Raw genomic sequence first — 18,179 nt, 5'->3', positions numbered from 1 at the left:
GTTCGGATTGGTGTTATGCTAGCTGTTGCCCAACCTAATTCTGTAGTCTATGATTACAGCTGCCAGAGACCCAAAGAACATTGAGACACATCTTCTTCTACAGCAGGGGACACAGAGGACTCATGGGTCATATTGTTATTCAAAGTTACATCAGGACTAAAAACCAAGTGATTTGTTTTCTGTGGTTGTTCTGATCAGAGGGCATTCTTGTGGCTGCATGTGTTTCACTAAGATCATGAACAGTTAAAATCTCTGGAGGAACTGTTACACATATTACACATATAGACACTAAGGGGAGGAGAGCCAGACTGGTGGCTGAGACGTACCCCTTAATTTGAATTTACTATTACTAGTTTCAATGCCCCCAACTACTAAAGCTCAGTTCAATTTTCTGCATTTGTAAAGCCACCATGAAAGCAAGGAGCAAAGTGGGTGTAGCTTCTTTCCTGCCATCTTCAGGTCTTCAGATTTCTCTGAAGCAATAAACTTAACAGATGCTGTATTGCAAGATGAGAAAGAAAGTTGAAATATGGGTATATTTCCTTTGTGATTTCTCAGAAATAGAATAAACCGTTTTAGGAGAATCTCTCAAGATCATCCTATCCTTCCTATAGTTCTAAAAATAATATATTAAAAAGGTAAAGGGATATAATCAGAGGAGATCAATCCTTTACTAAAGATAAGATTGGGACCTGAAATGGGACATGGGACCTATCCAGGGGCTCGGAGCACTGAGATAACTTGTCCCAAGCTCCTTTGAGACAGTTTGATATGAGCTGTGGGAACCAAAGCAAGAGGAGGAAACTATAGAAATTTCATATCTCATCAGATCTGAGTTCTGGGGGAAAATGAAACCTCCTTATTTCTCAGGAGTCCCAGGAAGAGTGGCAACAGACACTAAAAGGAGAAAGTGAAGAGTGAAGGCACTGTGGGAAACTGAAGAAGCACTGGCAGACCCAGGTTGTGACGCACTGTGTCTAAGTGAGCAGGGCAGTTTGCTGGGAGAACAGCTTTACTCTGACTTGGCGGTTATTTTACACCCACATGTGTGTTTTAGAATGGAACATCCGTCCCTAACCTTGTAAATGAGCATATTAATAAAAGTATTTCTCTGCTTCCCAGGCCCCCCATGCACATTAACCAGCAAAGGCAAGTCACACCTCAGGAGCACTGGATACCAGAGAACTTCACAAGCAGCCCTAGGTGAGTGTAAGACAACCACATGTGTGATGTCAAGGACATGCAGACAAAGTGGAAATTCCTGCTTGAGTAACTGCTTTCAGAGTGCTTTCTCTCTTCTAACAGTACTCATCTCAAATACTTAGTATGCTTTGCCTGCTAGAACAGGCCAGTGAAAAGAAAACCCCGGTGACAGCTTTGATAATTCCCCAGATATATGACCTTCCCTAGTCTAGATTCACTATCTCATGAAGAAATATCACTTTTGGAAACTGTAGAGTTTTAAGATTAAATATTTATCACCACCCTTCCCAAACTAACATTCTTTTTGGCAAAATATAATTAAAATGAATCATAATTTGTGTGAAACTCAATGGGATGGGGTTGGACTAAAGAAGGGGGCTATTTCAGAAGACTTTATTACTTGTCTGTGTTTCCTTTCCTGGGATGCTTCATTTCGGACGGACTGAGTATTTATTCTCCCCTCGTTGACTGAGCTGGAAAAGCCGTTTTCTAGCAGTCGATGCCACACCTTGTCCATTCTCACACTATTTGGCACAGCTCCATTTATCCTTCAAACTGCTAGCTAGCCTTCTTTAATGTCTCTAAGTGATTTAATGACTCCCTTTTATGTCTTCCTACGATGCTTTGTTGACAAAAGTGCCATCCATGCCAATTAAGTAAATCAGTGAGTTGATGAATGAGGACCTGTTCTACTTAGGTAATAACAAGTTTGGAATCCCAAGAACTTGTCTTTAAATCTTAATTTCATCCCTCAGGGTTTCTTGGCCCTGAGTGAGCTCTTCATCTCTCAGTGCCCATGCTTCCTATCTGTACAATGGGAATAACTGTATTACTCCCTGCAGAGTGGTTGTGAGATGTAGGTATCACGCACTTAATACACTCAGCACTGTGCACTTAAAGAGGGACTCAATGAATGTTGGCTATTATTAGCTTACTGTATTACAGTTAATTGTGCATGCAATTTTATCTTACAGGCAATGAGGAACCATTAAAGCTTATTAAGCAGGGAAGTGCCGTTAGAAAGGTGGTTTAGCATCCAAACTAGGGAAAGAAGAAGGAAGTGAAGACCTGACTGGTGATCTAGATGAGAAATAAGGAAGATTAAAAAATCAGACACTTGCCTGTAATTACCCTGGCAAGCTGAGCAGAGGTTAATTGGAAATGCTCTGGGATTGGCAGAAGTTGCTGGATTGTGTGTGCCACTTCCTCTGCTACTGGCCCACCCTGCTGACGGTCCTTCCCTGCTAAGAGTCTGCTTCTGCTCCTGCATCTGAACACAAGCCTCAACATTACCACCTTACTTTAGCTGAAGTCCTATTCTCTCTCAAAAGAGCAGCCAAGATACACCCCATATTTAAGATTTATCTCTAATGTTACTATTTTTGTAGTACAAGAAAAATAAAATACAAAATTTTGAGGATGTAGGGGGTTTTTTTTGGTGTTAATTGTGTGCTGTTCTTTTGGTCAAGATGAAGCTCTTCTTCTTCTTCTTCTTCTTCTTCTTCTTCTTCTTCTTCTTCTTCTTCTTCTTCTCCTCCTCCTCCTCCTCCTCCTCCTCCTCCTCCTCCTCCTCCTCCTCCTCTTCCTCCTCCTCCTCCTCTCCCTCCTTTTGAGACAGCATCTCACTATGTCTCCCTGATGGCCTGAAACTTTATGTAGACCAGCCTGGCCTTTTAATCATAGTTCACTTGCCTCTGCCTCCCAAGTACTAGGATGAAAGATAATGTTATTTTTATGGAGAAGTGGAGGATATGGAAAATAAATTTGAATGGGGCATGGAGATTTAGGAATTGCCTTATTACCCCTCAGTAATAAAGAGGACCACTAGGGATCTCAAAGGAGAGATTTGAGTTAAACATGATGGGGAATGCCTAATGTGTTAAGGAGTAGGAGAAAGCCTCATCCCCTCAGCAACAGCAGGTCACCACAGGTGATGCTACTCTATCATTCCAAGGGTCCCTTGAAAGCTCTGCTCTATCTGGTGTGAGCTAAGAATAGAAGCCACATTTGCAGGGGAAAGGCAAAGCCTGCCTTGCTCTCCTCTAATCCTAGTGTGGGCTCTGGGAATCCAGAGAGATGTCAGCAGGACTTGCCGATTCTTTGTCACTGATGATATGCTGACACCACTTAAATAAAACCCATCCACCCCACTAGACTCCATTACTTTTGACTCCAATACCTCACTGACCTTTGTTGGAAATGGGATGTGGATCACAGGGAGCTGAAGTAACCCAATAACACAGGCATCTTAACCATTTTAGGAGAGTGAAAACCATTAACCCCCTGTGTAATGGATGCAGCATCTATCTGAGAAAGGAAGAAATTGGTTTTAACTTAAGCTGCTAGGGTTTGAGAGAGAACTACAAAGGCAAAATGAGAAGACAAAATTGTTGAGCATCTCTCACATCTACCCTTCAGTTTGTGACTCCAAACTCAAAAAGGCCTGGCACAGAGTAAATCTAATCACATTTAGTCACAACCCGGTAGCAAATAGAGAGAAGAATAAAGGCATTATAGGACTAAAACCTTGGAGGTAGATACTGAAAAGGAAAACCCAGCAAAAGATTATGAAGTTAGCTGCCCTGATGTTGAACACAGAAGAGGTACAGATGTGAGCCTGGCCTGAACAAGACCAGCAGGTGTCTAGTGTTGACACAGTCTTTAGAGACAAACTTTGTAGTGCTGGAAGTCGCCTGCAGTGCTTCTGTAGCTGAGAAAAAGGCTACAAGGAGCTCAGCAGAGAGCCTAGGGTTGAATCTACTTCTAGTTAGCACCTGCAAAAGACTATGGGGTAGCTTGAGAGATGACTATTAGAACCTATCAAATCCTGGCATAACTCCTGGTTTCCCCTTACTGTGTTGTGGCTGCCTCTTAATTTCCAGCTGTGGGATGCAGTGTCATCCAGATGTCTGGTACCAATCCTGCCCTTGGTCAGAGCGAGTGAAAAGCACAGAGCAGATAGAAATTAGCATCCCATGTTAACTGCACTTCACTCTGACCTTGTGCTCCTAGAAGTCTGATTCTAGGCCAGTTCTCAGATCAACTACTCTTACAATTATCTCTAACACCATATGTAATACATACTGATATATAATGGTGATGTATCTTTGTTTAAACACTAGATATAGTTGATATATAATTATAATACATTGATATGTAGGTGATTTTGTTATTATGATTATTTCACAATCACTCAAGTAGAAGTTTGTGTCTTATGGGAGCTGGAGGAGACAGGTTCTACCTCTTTTGGACTCAATTATACTCAACTATGGCTTCCAAAGTTAACAGCTGGAAAATCCCACTCCTCCTGTGCTCTCCTTCCTCCCATTCCCTCCCCTCCTTTCTCCCTCTCTTCCTTTTCTATCTCCTCCCTTTTCTTGTCCCTATCTCTCTCCCTCCCCATATCCTTCTTCCCCTCTCTCCCACTTCTTTGTAAAATTGCAAAGGAACTTTCCCCACCATATAATTTTGCGATACCCCCTTACAAAGGTGGGAAAGGATGTTTCCAGTGAGATTCCAAGTCCCTGAAGTTTTCAAGTGCGTATATTAAAATGACAATTATTAAAACTAATATTCATGTAGAACATAATTTGTTTGCGAAGCACTCTGTAAACTCTAGCTCCCAGATAAAAGAATCAATTAGCAAATATTAATTACAAGTTATAAAATGGAAACGTTGTTGAATTGGGCTTCAGTTTGAGGGGAGAAGCCTACTCTCCCCAAGTCTCTCTCCCTGACACTGACATCATCTTTGGGGTTTGTAATTTTATTACCTGAAAAAGGATGGAGGGCCACGACAACCAGAAGTGTTCAGATCAGATCCTGTAGGAGCATTAACAGTCGCTCACATTAAGGGCCTGATACATATTCATAGCCTTGGAGAGCTCAGATAAAAATATGACTTTTTGAAATTTTGATTTGTGATCATTTCTGAATCCATATGTACTCATTAAATGCCATTGAATAAATTTTTAATAATGAGCAGGAATTTGACAAACGACCTGCCTGAGCTGAACAAAGAGATTTAACGCAACAGATCTCACACAGCTGGAGAAAAATACCTGAGGAGTGTTAAAATCCCATTTGTTAAAGTATATTGCATTAGGTTCAAACTGTCCATGTAGAGACTGGTCGCTTATAATAATCATTGTCAAGGTGCTGTACAGTCCTGTGTCAGTAGCTAAAGGAAAATTTACTCCATATCTGCAAAATAAATGAGCTTCATGCTGGCTGTGTGTACACATATTCCTGACAGGACTTTCACAGGAAAGAAAAACATTATCACCACCATCTTAAGCTGTGCCAAAGAACAAGCCTTCACTCATGTGTGCATGTGTATGTGTGTATGTGTGTGTGTGTGTGTGTGTGTGTGTGTGTGTGTTTCCTTTTTTATTTATCTTCTCTTTACTCTCTAAGGATTAAAATCAAGAGAGAAAGCTAAAAGAAATGACCACCACGTAAATTACAGAAAGCAAACCAAGCAATCCTTGACTGAGATATGGAGATTAAAAAGAGGAAAATAATGAGGCTTTGTTATGGTTCTGAGCTGCGATATGTGTGCATGTGTGCGCTGTTGTAGTATATTTATACTGAAGCTCCTTAAGTCAAAGCTGGCCAAACAGCCGAGTTTATTTAATTAAGGTTCTGTCTTCCAGTGGGTCCATTTGTTCCTTGCTGCTTTCATTGTTGATGGTCATTATTCATTGGTTGATCACTGGAAAACCAGAGGCTACTGTTCGTTTCCTTCCATTAGCAAATGCAGCATTATTCATCTCCAGGCTCCCAACTGATAGTTACTGAGAGAATGAACAGTATGTTTTCCTTACACTGTTCAGTTTATCATGTAATTAAGAAGGTACATTTGCAAAATAAATAATATTACAGTATGGTCCAAATCTGAGGATTAGTGGCTTTTTTTATTGCTCAAGGTTTGAATTATCATCAATGGTGCTAAGCTACATTACAGTGGCTAACTGAGAGTTATCTGAGTAGATTACCGTGTTTCCTCTAGTTTTGTCTTTGGGGAAATAGAAGGAAACCAAATAGATCTCAGTTTGAATTTCACTTTTAGTAAAGAGCAGATATAATTGAAAATTGGGCCGGGCGGTGGTGGCGCACGCCTTTAATCCCAGCACTCGGGAGGCAGAGGCAGGCGGATCTCTGTGAGTTCGAGGCCAGCCTGGGCTACCAAGTGAGTTCCAGGAAAGGCGCAAAGCTACGCAGAGAAACCCTGTCTCGAAAAACCAAAAAAAAAAAAAAAAAAAAAAGAAAATTGGTAAAATACAGAAAGTAATGTGGTAAATACGAATATAAAAAATAGGATTTTAGACCTGGGTAGATATACAAGGCTCTTGTAGTTAAGCTTACATTATAGGATAAAAAAAATCAGAATACAACATATCATGTAACCTACCCAAAGTCACTCAGCAAAGGATACAGGCATTCTGAATATCCTCCCTCTCTGCTTCATAATGGATGACTACTTCTTTATTTCACTAATCCCCGCACTGGATATCTAGCTGATTTATTAATTCTCTCTCTCTTTTTTAATAGGTCAAGTGCCAAGTATAAAAGAAATGCACTGTTACAGCTGGCAGAGGGATTTGTTCTTTAGCAAACAAAATTCGAAGTAAATCAACAAACATTGGCAAAACTGTGACTAATTTCTACTGACCCTCACTGATAGCATCTGTACAAGTAGAATTTAGTCTTTTATTTGCATTGAAATTATGAATTGATGAGTAAAGATTGTAGATACCCAAGATGTACATTACTCTATGAGTGCTTGAGGACATTGATTCTTCCATCTCTCTAAAAGCATTTGCTTCTCTGTTAGATATGGTTCCTTTGTGACAGGAAGTAATGTATAGATGACCTTTGTTTGGTAAGGACATTCATAGAGGTCTCCTTTCTGCATTGCTTCCTGAAATAAACAAATAAAACCTCCATGTCAATGGTAGCAACATCTCCCCAGTTTGCCTACTCCAAACTGCTCTCTGTCCCTAAAGACTTTGGTCCCGTTTCCTCAACACTCAACACCTGATCTTTCACATCTCATTACTTTGGTCTCATCACTTTGAAAGGCTGTTTTCTGTACTCTTCAGGCATCCAGTGCTCAGGATGCTATTGTTCCTTGATGAGAAAAAGTCCCTTCCACGTAGAACTCTTAAATCCACTAGGGTTCATGGTCTAACATTAGATACAACCATACACACACCAACCCTCCTCCCATTCTCCCTCTATCACACTTCAGTGCCACATTCCTACTCATAGTCAACAGCTCTTCATCTGTACCTGGAGTTAAATATTACAAAAGGAAAAAGTAAGATTGCTAACTAGAGTGACAATAAATTCACAATTATACAGCTATAATAAGTTTTATACATTGTTCTAAATGGCAATCTTATCAAAAGCAATCTACAGATTCAATGCAATCCCTATCAAAATACCAACACAATTCTTCACAGACCTAGAAAGAACAATACTCAATTCCATATGGAAAAACAAAAAACCCAGGATAGCCAAAAGAATCCTGTACAATAAACAAACTCTGGGGCCATCACGATCCCTGACTTCAAGCTCTACTATAGAGCTACAGTAATAAAAACAGCTTGGTACTGGCCTAAGAACCGACATGTGGACCAATGGAATTGAATTGAAGACCCTGACATTAATCCTCACACCTATGAACATATAATTGTTGACAAAGAAGCCAAAATTGTACAACGGAAAAAAAGAAAGCATCTTCAACAAATGGTGCTGGCATAACTGGATGTCAACATGTAGAAGGCTGCAAATAGATTCATATCTGTCACCATGCACAAAAACTTAAGTCCAAGTGGATCAAAGACCTCAACATAAATCCAGTTACTCTGAACCTGATAGAAGAGAAAGTAGAAAGTAGTCTTGAATGCAGTGGCACCAGAGATCACTTCCTAAATACACCACCACTAGCACAGACACTGAGAGAAACAATTAATCAATGGGACCTCTTGAAACTGAGAGCTTTTGTAGAGCAAAGGACACGGTCAACAAGACAAAGCAACAGCCTACAGATTGGGAAAAGATCTTCACCAACCCCACATCTGACAAAGGGCTGATATCCAGAATATATAAAGAACTCAAGAAATTAGACATCAAAATGCCCAACAGTCGAATTAAGAAATGGGCTATAGAGCTAAACAGAGAATTCTCAACAGAGGAAGCTCAAATGGCTGAAAGACATTTAAGGAATTGCTCAACATCCCTAATTATCAGGGAAATGCAAATCAAAATGACTTTGAGATATCACCTTACACCCGTCAGAATGGCTAAGATCAAAAACATTGAAGACAGTTTATGCTGGAGAGGATGTGGAGCAAGGGGAACTCTCCTCCACTTCTGGTGGGAATGCAAACTTGTACAGCCACTTTGGAAATCAATATGCACTTTCTTAGAAAATTGAGAATCAATCTCCTCCAAGACCCAGCTATACCACTCTTGGGCATATACCTTGTGGTCAAGGGCACATGTTCAGTTATGTTCATAGCAGCTTTGTAATAGCCAGAACCTGGAAAGAACCTAGATGTCCTTCAACTGAAGAATGGATAAATAAAATGTGGTATATATACACAATAGAGTATTTCTCAGCAGAGAAAAACAATGGCATCATGAGGTTTGCAGGCAAATGGATGGATCTAGGAAAAATCATCCTGAGTGAGGTAACCCAGACTCAGAAAGACAAATATGGTATGTACTCACTCATAGGTGGATACTAGATGTAAAACAAAGGATAACTAGATTGCTACTTACAACTCCAGGGAGGCTACCTAGTAAAGAGGACCCTAAGAAAGACACAGGGATCACCCAAAGACAGATAAATGGATGAGATTTATATGAGCAAACTGGACATGAAGGGGGGGGTAATGAGGAAAAGGGTGGGGGAAAGAGAGCTTAGGGGAGCAGGAGATTCCAGCTGGATCAAGAACAGAGTGGGAGGACAAGGAAAGAGACACCGTGATAAATGAAGACCCCATGGGAATAGGAAGAAGCAGAGTGCTAGAGAGGTCCCCAAAAATCCACAAAGATACCTCCACTATAGACTACGCAATGGTCAAGTGAGTGCCTGAGCTGATGTACTCTGGTGATGGGATGGCCAAACACCCTAACTGTCATGATAGAACTCTCATCCAGTGACTCTCATCCAGGAAGCAGATGCAGAGATCCACAGCCAAACCCCAGGTGGAGATCCAAGAGTCCAACCGTGAGAGAGAGGTGGGATTATACGAGCAAGAGATATTGAGACCATGATTGGAAAAAGCACAGGGACAAATAGCCAAACTAGTGGAAACACATGAACTATGAACCAATAACTGAGGAGCCCCCATGGAACTCTATCAGGCCCTCTGGATAAGTGAGACAGTCGATTAGCTTGAACTGTTTAGAAGGCCCCCAGGCAGTAGGACTGGGACCTGTCCTTAGTGTATGAGCTGGCTTTTTGGAACTTAGGGCCTATGTTGGGACACTTTGCTCAGCCTAGGTGAAGGGACGAGGGGTCTGGACCTGCCTCAAATGAATCTACCAGGCTGAGCTGAATCTCCAGGGGAGTCCTTGCCTTGGAGGAGGTGGGAATGGGGGGTGGATTGGGGAGAGGGCAGGAGGAGGGAGGACAGGGGAATCCATGGCTGATATGTAAAACAGAGCTGGAGATCCCAGCTGGATCAAGAACAGAGAGGGAGAACAAGGAATAGGAGACCATGGTAAATGAAGACCACATGAGAAAAGGAAGAAACAAAGTGCTAAAGAGGCCCACAGAAATCCACAAAGATACCCCCACAAAAGACTGCTGGCAATGGCCGAGAGACAGCTGGGACTGACCTACTCTGGCGATGGGATGGCCAAACACCCTAATAGTTGTGCCAGAAACCCCATCCAAGGACTGAGGAATCTGGATGCAGACATTCACGGCTAGGCCCCTGGTGGAGTGCTGGGAGTCTAATTAGCGAGAAAGAGGAGGGTTTATATGAGCGAGAATTGTTGAAACCAACGTTGGATAAAGCACAGGGACAAATAACCAAACGAATGGAAACACATGAACTATGAACCAAAGGCTAAGGGGCCCCCAACTGGATCAGGCCCTCTGAATAGGTGACACAGTTGATTGGCTTGATCTGTTTGGGAGGCATCTAGGCAGTGTGGTACCAGGTCCTGTGCTCATTGCATGAGTTAGCTGTTTGAAACCTGGGACTTATGCAGGGACGCTTGGCTCAATCTGAGAGGAGGGGACTGGACCTGCCTGGACTGAGTCTATCAGGTCGATCTCAGTCCTTGGGGGAGGCCTTGATCTGGAGGCGGTGGGAATGAGGGGTGGGCTGGGGGGAAGGGGAGGGGGCAGGAGGGGAGAGAACAAGGGAATCTGTGGCTGTTATGTAGAACTGAATAGTATTGTAAAATAAAAAATATATAAAATTTAAAAAAAAATTTTACATTGTTCTAAATAATTTCTTTGCTTGCTATTTATTTTTTGTTCCATGCATGATATTTTCTATTGTTTCATTACACCTACTCACAACATACATTTTTATCAACTTGTAGTTGTTGCCTAGATCCAGTCATTGGGATAGTATAGGCTATGGCATTAGTCATGGCTCTCCAGGGGAAAAGAACAAGCAAAGATTTACTGATTTATTAACTCACCTTACATTAAGATAGTAACAACACTTGCCTCACATCTGAGACTCTGATAGTTCTTTCACCTTAAGGCTGGGTCCCTCAATAGTTGGAGGAGCCCCACGGTACCTGTCTCATATTGGATAGCTAACAACCCGGGTAGTAGTTGCTCAATCTGCAAGGGCAGGGCAGGGGTGGGTCAAAAGTCCCAATCTGGTGTGGAAAACTTGGGGGTTCGTGGAGAGCTTCTGGTTCTTAATCAGCAATGGAGGCTTAGGAAACATTGGTTCTGGTATCCCTGAAGGCATTAGCAGGAGCAGCCACAGGGTAACTCAACTCACAAGAGGGAAGCAAAGCAAGCAATAGAGGACTTGTCTTCTGCCATGCCTGCCACCAGAATGTGCTGCCCACATTCAGAGTAGTTCTCCCCACATCAAGTAAGGCAACCAGGGCAGCTCTTCTGGTGAGGCCCCCCACTCAGGTGAGCCTAACTTGTGACAAGTGGCCAGTAAAAGCAACCATCACAACCACTAACTGGGGTTCATTTCCTTTCCTGAGAGCCTCCACCATTTCCCCCACCCTTTCCCCTGCCACACCACAGGAATACACCTTACTAAAAGGCAGTTCCACTTGTGAGATCCTTTCCCCCATTTATTTAACCAATCAACATATATTTGAGGTTTTGATAATACAATGAAAAATATCTCCAGTCTCATGGAGAAAATTAAGAGGCACAATATCTACAACTCCATAGAATATGATTTGTGGGGTATATGTGAAGAGAGGAGAGAAATATACTGTGCAGAATAAAGAAGTTAAAATATCAGCCAAACAAGTGATTATAGCAATAAATAAAAACATTATAATATGATAATCTGCATTTTGTTTCATGAATGCATTGCAAAACAACATTGTGATCCAGGCTAAGAAAATAAGACTAGTATGAGCTGTAGAGAGAATGAATATCAGTACTCTTTAGAAGGATGAGAATATGGTCACTTGGACAATGATGGTGACATTTGTGGGAAGTATTCAAATTTGGAACAGAGTTGTTTTATTTTTTTTTAATTGCTGTGTGTGTGTGTGTGTGTGTGTGTGTGTGTGCGCGCGCACGCGCGCGCGCGCGCGCGCGCGCGCGCGCGCATGCTCCAGTATGTTTATGGGGGTCAGAAACAACATTTAGGAATCTGTTCTTCTCTTTTACCTTGTGGGTCTCAGGGATCTCACTCAGGTATTTGATCTTGACAACAAGTTCCTTTGCCTGCTGAGCCATCTCATTGTCCTTGAAATAGAGATTTTCAGTGGTTTCCTGACAGTGTGAATGTAGCTCTATGTGGAAAGAGCAGAGTTAGAAATGAAACTGCAATCTTCTAACTTAGATACATCATAGTGGCTTCAAACTCAATAAATCAAAAAGAATGAGGACCTGATTTCCAGTTACACCATCATCTAAGCTTCCTCGATGCCACACTCAAAAAATGGTGCATTGTTTATTTCTCTTAGCCCTTATATACAATTTAAACCCAGGTTTCATGATATCCCACCATTAGCTATGTTTATATAGCTACCATATGTGTTTAAAATGCAAGTCAGATGGTGATCTTGTCCTACTTAAGAGTAGCCAGTGGCTTCCTACTTCATCACCATACCCAGACTACATCTAAAAATGTGACAATGTCCTCCATACTTCTGCCAGCCTTTCCTACCTTAGTTCATACACACAGTCCTCTTTCTACTGCCCTCTCCTTACACTGGCTTCCCTGCAGTTCCCAGAACATGGTCCTTTCTTCTTTAAAATAATAGTCATTACTCTTCTGTTTGATCAAGCTACTATTCATGTCACTTTATTCTTATCCTTCAGGTTTCAATTTCAATGTGACCTCCTCTAACAGATATAAGTGACTGATTGTATCAAAGGAAGCCTCCTTGCTATTATTTAACATGCCTCTTGTGCCCTACTGATTTCTTTTGAAAATCAAGTTCAAATAAAGTGTTAAGGCTTTGGGGAGAAGTGCTATCTCAAGTCAAGGAGGGAGGAACAGAAAACGGAAGTGAGGCCTGGAAGAATGGGATACAAAACAAAGGACAGAGTTCTCCTACAAAGTACCTCTTCACTGCTTCATGTCACCAAGGAGACACTGCACCTTTTCAGCCACAGCTACCATATCAGAATGGCCCTACATCCAACAGGTGCAATAACTGTTTTCTGCCATCTCCTTCCTCCCCTTGATCAATATTTACTCAATGAAGAGTTAATCCCCTACATTTCTGGCTTTCGACACCAATTCAAAAAGCCAAGCCCTCCATCCTGTGTTAGAGAATTACATTTTTGCTCTCTCAAGAAGAGCCAGAGACCCAGATGACATGTTTACATACCTCAGAAGATATAACCACACAGCCCACATAGAATCAGTGAATCGGAGCATTCTGTAAGTGTAGAGCAAGAGAGAGACAGGAGAAGAGCACACACCAGAGATAGGCCTATGGGTTCTTTCTGGTGAATATTACAGACTGTGAACAGCTGCGATTAGCTGGCACCCTCCCTTTGTTTACCCAAAGAAAAGGAAGGGGCAAGGACCTCAAGAAGAGATGTCAATGTACACATGTCTATGAATACAGGAAATCTGATCAGTCCTCATCTCAAAAGTGCAGAGGGAAGTAAGCAGGCTGCTTTGTTCTCTGTGATCAAAATACCTGAGAGGAGAGCTTAAAGTGAGGAATCAGCTATTTTGGCTCCTGGTTTTAGTGGTTTCACCATCCTGGTGTGTGTGTGTGTGTGTGTGTGTGTGTGTGTGTGTGTGTGTGTGTGTGTGTGTTGTGTATTTGTGTGTTTTTAGCTCTCAGCAGTCAGGAAGTAAAGGTAGCTGTGACAAAGGCAAGATATAGTCTCTGAGAACACACTCCCAGTAACCTAATTTCTATAACAACCCCAATTTGATCAACTTCCATAGCCAATTGAATTCTGGATCCATCAGCAGACTAAACCACGTAGTCTGTCAAATCTCTAAAGAGATCACCACCTCTGTGAATTCCCCCAATAAATACCCCCAGTTGTGTTTTTCTAATCTCCTGGTTGTTTCTTTCTCAATCCTATCTAGTTGACAGTCAAGGTTAACCAGTGCAGAAGGGAGCAGTAATACTAAAACTTTCAGGAAGCTATGGCAAATCACCTGCAAAATATTGTAGGCTCTAGAGAAACGATAGTTACCAACACCTTAGACAGGAAGAAAGTAAGGGGAAGAAGCAGTGGCTATTCTTTTCTGCAGCCAATCAGCCTGTCTAATGCAAGCAGATGCTAGAAGACAAGGGAGCTTAGACAGGTTTATGAGGGGTTTTATCCCCAGAAACAAACTAAAACAAGAAAAGGTGAAAAAGGAGAGCTTGCATTGGAGTTCTGAAGTCATCAGCACAGGGAACAAGGCCTCACCTAACACGTAGATACTTCAAAGTTTAAGGAATAAAACATCACACCTTTGAGACACCAACATTGCTCTGGTTTGTTGTATATCTTCTGTTTCTGCTTAGACATTTCAATCCCTCTGGAAGCAATGTTTTCTGCATTGTGGCAAGAAGAGGCATGCTTTTCTACTTAAGAATATGTAATTGCCACAAATACTACATAGGGCATCATTTTCTCACTTATCTACAATGCTTACTCACTCATGTATTGGATTTTTACTTAGGTGTGTCTCTTCTAAATTCTCTAGTCTGTTCCTTTGGACAATATGTCTAAATCTACCTTATCTTAATGGGATTAGTTTAAAAAGAACCCTTGACATTTGGGTTGGGGAAGCTTTTGAATATTTCTCTTATTTTACGAATGACTTAGCAATGTTTGAGTCTTTGTTCATCTGTATTAATTATATTATCATTTTCCAATGCTTTGAAAATAATTATGAGAGAATATTTTACATCATAATAGTACCTTGAGGAAAATTGATGTTCTTAATTCATATACTATGAACAGTGTCAGTGTTTCCATTTATATAGGTCTTTTTAAATTCTACTGTGTTCTTTATAATAATTCCAATAAAAATCTTGTACATCTTTGGGAAATCATTTTCCCTAAGAAACTCATATTTTACATTTTTCTTTTATTGAAAGTATATTTTTTAATACAATATATATCCTGGTTACAGTTTTCCATCCCTCTACTCCTTCCAGTTGCTACCCACCTCCCCTCCCATCTGGATCAAGCTCCCTTTTCAGTTTTTTCTTAGAAAACATACAGGCTTCTAAGAGATAATAATAAGATATAATAACACATAATAAGATAAAACAAAAACAAACAAATCAGAATAAGATAAAACACACAAACAGAAGGGAAAGAGCCCAAGCAAAGGCTCAAGAAATAGACATAGAAGCAGAGACCCACTCCCATACACACTTAGGAATCTCATAAAAACACAAACCAGAAGCTATAATATAGATGCAAAACCTGTAGGGATAAACAAACACATAAATAAATAAATAAATAAATAAATAAATAAATAAATAAATAAATAAATAAATAAATAGTAAATAAATAAATAAGTGTAAAATAAAAATATGTAGCTAGAGTTCTCCTGCCTTGCCCACAGTCAGGACAAATCTTTGTCACCCGCCAGTCCCACAACCACTCACACCCAACCAAGTAAACACAGAGACTTATATTGCTTACAAACTGTATGGCCATGGCAGACTTCTTCCTAGCTGTTCTTATAGCTTAAATTAATCCATTTCTATAAATCTATACCTTGCCATGTGGCTCGTGGCTTACCGGCATCTTCACATGCTGCTTGTCATGGCAGCGGCTGGCAGTGACTCCTTCTGTCTTCCTGTTCCCTCCTTTCTCCTCTCTGTTAGTCCCGCCTATACTTCCTGCCTGGCCATTGGCCAATCAGTGTTTTATTTATTGACCAATCAGAGCATTTGACATACAGACCATCCCACAGCAAAAATATATTTTTTAAAAGTTCCAAACAGGCACTATGAGACAAGGAACTTTCAAAGCTGCCATTGAGTCCATTTTTTTCTTGGCCATCTACTACTGGGCATTTGGTTGACCCTGAATAGTAGTTTGTTTCCCCAGTGAAACTCTCTTGGAGAATACTATTTTTTTTTTTATTTGCAAGCTTTTGTCAATTGGAGATAGCTTCTGGATGAGGGATGGGTGCTTGTGTCCACTTCTTCTTTTAGCTCTAGGATCTCAGCTGGTGCAGGCCTTTGCAGGCCCTGTGATATTGCCTCAGTCTCTCTGAGTTCATATATAGACAGTCCTGCTGTATTTAAAAGGCCCTAATTCCTTGGTGACCTCTATTCCCTCTGGCTCTTATAATCTTTTTGCTTCTTCCACAGGGTTCCCTGATTCCTAAGGGGAGGGATTTGATGGAGACATCCCATTTAGGACTGAGTGTTCCTAGGTCTCACAGTCTTTGTGTATTGTCTGACTGTGGGTCTCTGTATTTGTTCCCAACTCCTGCAGGAGGAAGCTTCTCTGATGATGACTGAACAAGTCACTAATCTATGAGTGTCATTAGCAGTCATCTTACTGCTACATTCTTTTGTAGAACATTAATGTGTGGTTTCCCCTTAGCATCCTGGGCAATCTGGCCTCAGATTCTTAGTCATCTAAGAAGTGTTCGGTATGGGTTACATCTCATGAGGTGGACCTTAAATCAAATCAGATATGGATTGGTTACTCCCACAAGCTTTATGCCACCATTCATCAGCATAACTTGCAGGAAGGATACCATTGTAGATCAAAAGTTTTGTAGCTGGGCTTGTGCTTTTTTTTTTCTCCTTTGGTTGCAAGCAGAGTACCTTCTAGCACCCAGAACACTAGCCCATATAGGGAAGGCTCTAGGTAAATACCAGCGTGAATTCTCCAAATTCAGTGAGTTGTGTAGATGTTATCTTCAGCAATAGGGTCTTGCCATCAGTTTGTGGAGAGCAATCTATGGCCTTTGCAAAAGCTTGAGGTGTTTAGAGGTTCCATGGGATGCCTTTTGTCAACCCCTCATTTAGATGTAATCAATTCCTGATAATGAAGCTTTATTTGGTGATGAGAGATGTCTAGTTGGGACATTGCCTCCCTTGTCATTTGGTGATTTCATTGAAATTGTATTTGTGTATATATAAAACTTAGGAAGCTTCTATTGTATTAGGTTTCCATATGACCCCTCAAACTGGCTTTAATTTTAGCAGTCCCCCCCCCCAGCAATTCCCTCGCTTGTCTACCCTCTTCCTGTCCCATCTCCATTTGATACTCTGGTTCCAACCCACCCATTCTCAACCATCCGTAACTATCTATTCTATTTCCCCTTCCTAGGGAGATCTGTCTCTCCTCCCTAGTCCCTTACTCTATACCCCACTTCCATGGTTCTAAGGACTGTAGCTTGCTTATCTTTGACTTAACAGTTAGCAACCACATGTAAGTGAACACACACAGTATTTGCCTTTCTGGTTCTGGGTTACCTCATTCATGATGATTTTTTCTAGTTCCATCCATGTGCCTGTGAATGACTAAATTTACCACATTTTATTTATCCATTCATCTGTTGACAGACATTTAGGTTGTGTTTCCAATTTCTGGCCATTATGAATGAAATAACAGCAATAAACAAGCTTGAGTCAGTGTCTATATAGTAGAATGAAGTAACCTTTGGCTATATGACCAAAGTGGTATAGCTGGATCTTGAGTTAGATGGATTCTTATCTTCCTGGAAACTACCACACTGATTTCCATAGTGGCTGTGTAAGTTTGTGCTCCCTCCAGCAATGGATGAGTGTTCCTCTTGTTCCACATACTCACCAGCATTTTACGTTTTGGTGAGAATAGCTTCTTTTCCCTTCTGAAGGTTTCATATTCTAATTACTGACATGAGAACACTGACCCTGTAACACATAACAGTGATAAGCATTGTATTAGTTTTAATTTGTTTGACTATAGATTGATTTTGGCTTTTATGGAGACTTTTTTGCTATCTCTAAAAATGATTGCTTCTTCCATTCTAAGAATTTTCATATGTTTCTATCTTTACATTGTACCAACCAGGTCCCTCAGATATGATACTGATTAAACTTACTAACTAATTCTTTATTTTATTTTAAGACAGAGTTTCTCTATATAGTCCTTGCTGGCCATGAACATGCTTTCCTCTCCAGACTAGCCTCAAATTCCTAATCCTCTAAAGTGGATGATGTGCACATGATGTGACACTAGGATTATTCTTCATTTTAAGAGGAAAACTGTTACCTTACTGATTTTTCAAGTTCAATTTTAATTCTTAATTTTCCTAAATGATTAAAATTCTTGGTTGAGAGCTAAAAATAGGGCCAGACAGTTG

General features: G+C 40.9%; 1 long non-coding RNA gene across 1 annotated transcript; it reads right to left on the bottom strand.

The window, feature by feature from the left end:
- Positions 1-6,895: 6,895 nt before the first annotated feature.
- On the bottom strand, positions 6,896-12,182 carry LOC143274105 (uncharacterized). The gene is made up of 2 exons (XR_013052544.1): positions 12,056-12,182; positions 6,896-7,126 (listed from the first exon to the last, which is right to left on the bottom strand). It is a non-coding gene; the product is annotated as an uncharacterized LOC143274105 (long non-coding RNA).
- Positions 12,183-18,179: the final 5,997 nt, after the last annotated feature.

Source organism: Peromyscus maniculatus, chromosome 7 (genome assembly GCF_049852395.1).
Source record: "Peromyscus maniculatus bairdii isolate BWxNUB_F1_BW_parent chromosome 7, HU_Pman_BW_mat_3.1, whole genome shotgun sequence".
Classification (NCBI taxonomy): Eukaryota; Metazoa; Chordata; class Mammalia; order Rodentia; family Cricetidae; genus Peromyscus; species Peromyscus maniculatus.
This window is presented reverse-complemented; position numbering and strand designations above follow the sequence as displayed.